Genomic DNA, 5,000 nt, shown 5'->3' with positions numbered 1-5,000 from the left:
GTATGCCGCCTTCGGCGGGGACATCGTGAACCAAATCGGCAGGCAGGCGTCGTCAGCCGGTCGACCGACCCCCAGTTGCATTGCCCCAACGGCCATTGTGCACTTCGAACAGAACAGTGCTTTTAAAATATTCCGCCTGCCGCGTGTACATCATGAAACAAATGGAAAGGACGAACCGGGCGTGCAACCGATGCACGGAGAGTGACAGGTCGTCAAGCAAGTCCGTGGCAATCCGTCGGCCGACTCGGCCGCGGCCAGCAGAGGCGTTTTGGCCCGGGCGCGCCGAACTTTGCGCGCCCTCGGTATGCGTAACACTAGCACATGCCTTCAAAACTCACTACAAAATAACCCCAAAGTATGCCGCCTTCCCCGTGGGCCTTGTTACCAATATCTTGCCCTGCTTCCTGATGCCCTTATGGGGTCGGCTCTGTTCTTGCAGAACCCTCAGGTGGTGCAGAGTCTGGGCCATTTTATCAATATCTTGCCCTGATTCCTGATGCCCTTATGGGGTCGGCTCTGTTCTTGCAGAACCCTGAGGTGGTGCAGAGTCTGCGCCTTGTTATCAATATCTTGCCCTGCTTCCTGAAACCCTTATGGGGTTGGTTCTGTTACAAAACCCTCAGGTGGTGCAGAGTCTGGGCCACTTTATAAATAACTCTGCCTGCATTAGGGTCAGGGTTAGGGTTAGGGTTAGGGTTAGGGTTAGGGTTAGGGTTAGGGTTAGGGTTAGGGTTAGGGTTAGGGTTAGGGTTAGGGTTAGGGTTAGGGTTAGGGTTAGGGTTAGGGTTAGGGTTAGGGGTAGGGGTAGGGGTAGGGGTAGCGGTAGGGGTAGGGGTAGGGGTAGGGGTAGTTTGAACTACTGCCGCTCCAGGCGCGCACTGTGCGTGGGTAATTTTCAGTGGGCGTCGGTGTGCTGGGTGACGATGCCGCCCAGACTCTGCACCACCTGAGGGATCTGCAAGAACAGAGCCGAACCCGCAAGGGTATCGGGAAGCAGGGCAAGATATTGATAACAAGGCCCAGACTCTGCACCACCCGAGGGTTCTGCAAGAACAGAGCCGACCCCATAAGGGTATCAGGAAGCAGGGTGAGATAGTGACACCATTTGTAAAACCGGCAAATCCCACCCAGGAAACATTGCAAAAATTGGCCTCTAATGCTGGAACGTGGGTAAAGCCAAACAAACACGACACGTTTTAAAAGAACGTTACTAAAACAGCCTGGGATATGCCCATGACAAAGGATAGGCCGAACCTCACCAGAAAAAAAGAGAGGGAGACCACGGCAGAGCTGAGGGATAAACATGAGATGGTGATAAAACCAGCAGACGAGGGGAGCAGTAGGGTTACAAATTAATGTCAATATGGGGCCTGCTCCCACTGGGTAATAGACAAAAACATAGAACAGGGTGACAGGAGAGACTGGATAGCACAGAGGATAACCCGTGAGCGAAATAATGGGGTGTATGCAGTTCAATGTAAGGAGTGTACCTTACGGTACATAGGGGAAACAGGTAAAACAGCCTCAGCGGTGATCGACGTGTCAAAGAGGAGTCACAAAGACGGGCAAAATAAAGTGGTTGATTATAGACAATAGACAATAGACAATAGGTGCAGGAGTCGGCCATTCAGCCCTTCGAGCCAGCACCGCCATTCAATGCGATCATGGCTGATCACTCTCAATCAGTACCCCGTTCCTGCCTTCTCCCCATACCCCCTCACTCCGTTATCCTTAAGAGCTCTATCCAGCTCTCTCTTGAAAGCATCCAACGAACTGGCCTCCACTGCCTTCTGAGGCAGAGAATTCCACACCTTCACCACTCTCTGACTGAAAAGGTTCTTCCTCATCTCCGTTCTAAATGGCCTACCCCTTATTCTTAAACGGTGGCCCCTTGTTCTGGACTCCCCCAACATTGGGAACATGTTTCCTGCCTCTAATGTGTCCAATCCCCTAATTATCGTATATGTTTCAATAAGATCCCCCCTCATTCTTCTAAATACCAGTGTATACAAGCCCAATCGCTCCAGCCTTTCAACATACGACCGTCCCGCCATTCCGGGAATTAACCTAGTGAACCTACGCTGCACGCCCTCCATAGCAAGAATATCCTTCCTCAAATTTGGAGACCAAAACTGCACACAGTACTCCAGGTGCGGTCTCACCAGGGCCCGCTACAACTGTAGAAGGACCTCTTTGCTCCTATACTCAACTCCTCTGGTTACGAAGGCCAACATTCCATTGGCTTTCTTCACTGCCTGCTGTACCTGCATGCTTCCTTTCATTGACTGATGCACTAGGACATCCAGATCTCGTTGAACTCCCCCTCCTCCTAACTTGACACCATTCAGACAATAATCTGCCTTTCTACTCTTACTTCCAAAGTGAATAACCTCGCACTTATCTACATTAAACTGCATCTGCCATGTATCCGCCCACTCACACAACCTGTCCAAGTCATCCTGCAGCCTTATTGCATCTTCCTCACAATTCACACTACCCTCCAGCTTAGTATCATCTGCAAATTTGCTAATGGTACTTTTAATCCCTCCGTCTAAGTCATTAATGCATATCGTAAATAGCTGGGGTCCCAGCACCGAACCTTGCGGTACCCCACTGGTCACTGCCTGCCATTCCGAGAGGGACCCATTTATACCCACTCTTTGCTTTCCGTCTGTCAACCAATTTTCTATCCATGTCAGTACCCTACCCCCAATACCACGTGCCCTAATTTTGCCCACTAATCTCCTATGTGGGAGCTTGTCGAAGGCTTTCTGAAAGTCGAGGTACACCACGTCCACTGACTCTCCCCTGTCAATTTTCCTAGTTACATCCTCAAAACATTCCAGTAGATTTGTCAAGCATGATTTCCCCTTCGTAAATCCATGCTGACTCGCAATGATCCTGTTACTGCTATCCAAATGCTCAGCAATTTCGTCTTTTCTAATTGACTCCAGCATCTTCCCCACCACTGATGTCAGACTAACTGGTCTATAATTACCCGTTTTCTCTCTCCCTCCCTTCTTAAAAAGTGGGATAACATTTGCTATCCTCCAATCCACAGGAACTGATCCTGAATCTATATAGAACATTGAAAAATGATCTCCAATGCTTCCACTATTTCTAGAGCCACCTCCTTAGGTACCCTGGGATGCAGACCATCAGGCCCTGGGGATTTATCAGCCTTCAGTCCCATCAGTCTACCCAAAACCATTTCCTGCCTAATGTGGATTTCCTTCAGTTCCTCCATCACCCTAGGTTCTCCGGCCCCTAGAACATTTGGGAGATTGTGTGTATCTTCCTCAGTGAAGACAGACCCAAAGTAACGGTTTAACTCGTCTGCCATTTCTTTGTTCCCCATAATAAATTCCCCCGTTTCTGTCTTCAAGGGACCCACATTTGCCTTGACTATTTTTTTCCTCTTCACGTACCTAAAAAAACTTTTGCTATCCTCCTTTATATTATTGGCTAGTTTACCCTCGCACCTCATCTTTTCTCCCCGCATTGCCTCTTTAGTTAACTTTTGTTGCTCTTTAAAAGAGTCCCAATCCTCTGTCTTCCCACTCTTCTTTGCTATGTTATACCTCCTCTCCTTAATTTTTATGCTGTCCCTGACTTCCCTTGTCAGCCACAGGTGTCTCTTACTCCCCTTAGAGTCTTTCCACCTCTTTGGAATAAATTGATCCTGCAACCTCTGCATTATTCCCTGGAATACCTGCCATTGCTGTTCTACCGTCTTCCCTGCTAGGGCCTCCTTCCAGTCAATTTTGGCCAGCTCCCGCCTCATGCCTCTGTAATCCCCTTTGCTATACTGTAATACAGACACTTCCGATTTTCCCTTCTACCTTTCCATTTGCAGAGTAAAACTTATCGTGTTGTGATCACTGCCTCCTAACGGCTCTTTTACCTCTAGTCCCCTTATCAGATCAGGATCATTAAAAACACTCACTCTATTGGCCGTGATTTAACCTAGCACACAGTGTTGCAAAGCCCATGCAAAGTCCAGTGGGCCAAGCAAACAAATAAGATAGATCTGGCTCGGCGTTCCACATCTCCACATCGTCACCCAGCACGCCGACGCCCATTAACAATTCCCCCGCAAATTGTGCACCTCGAGCGGCAGTACTTTAAACGGCGCCGTCTTCGGCGTGGACGGCATGAACCAAGTCGGCAAGCATCGTCACCTAGCACACAGACGTGCACTAACAATTCCTCCCCCCGCAAATTGCGCGCCGCGAACGGCGGTACTTTCAAGTATGCCGCCTTCGGCGGGGACATCGTGAACCAAATCGGCAGGCAGGCGTCGTCAGCCGGTCGACCGACCCCCAGCTGCATTTCCCCAACGGACATTGTGCACTTCGTACAGAACAGTGCTTTTAAAATATTCCGCCTGCCGCGTGGACATCATGAACCAAATGAGCAGGCAGGCATCATATCATATCATATCATACACATACAGCCGGAAACAGGCCTTTTCGGCCCTCCAAGTCCGTGCCGCCCAGCGATCCCCGTACATTAACATTATCCTATACCCACTAGGGACAGTCAGCCCCCAGCACAACGACGCCCCCGCTAACAATTCCCCACGCACATGGTGCGCTCGAGCTGCAGCACTTTAAAGTACGCCGCCTTCGGCGGGGACATCGTGAACCAAAGGAGCAGGCAGCCATGGTCACCGCCAGCACAACGACGGCGCCGCTAACAATTCCCCGCGCACCTTGTGCGCTCGAGCTGCAGTACTTTAAAGTACGCCGCCTTCGGCGGGGACATCGTGAACCAAAGGAGCAGGCAGCCATGGTCACCGCCAGCACAAGCACGGCGCCGCTAACAATTCCCCGCGCACCTTGTGCGCTCGAGCTGCAGTACTTTAAAGTACGCCGCCTTCGGCGGGGACATCGTGAACCAAAGGAGCAGGCAGCCATGGTCACCGCCAGCACAACCACGGCGCCGCTAACAATTCCACGCGCACCTTGTGCGCTCGAGCTGCAGTACTTTAAAGTACG

Source organism: Rhinoraja longicauda, unplaced genomic scaffold (assembly GCF_053455715.1).
Source record: "Rhinoraja longicauda isolate Sanriku21f unplaced genomic scaffold, sRhiLon1.1 Scf001039, whole genome shotgun sequence".
NCBI lineage: Eukaryota > Metazoa > Chordata > Chondrichthyes > Rajiformes > Arhynchobatidae > Rhinoraja > Rhinoraja longicauda.
Note: the sequence above shows the minus strand (reverse complement) of the source record.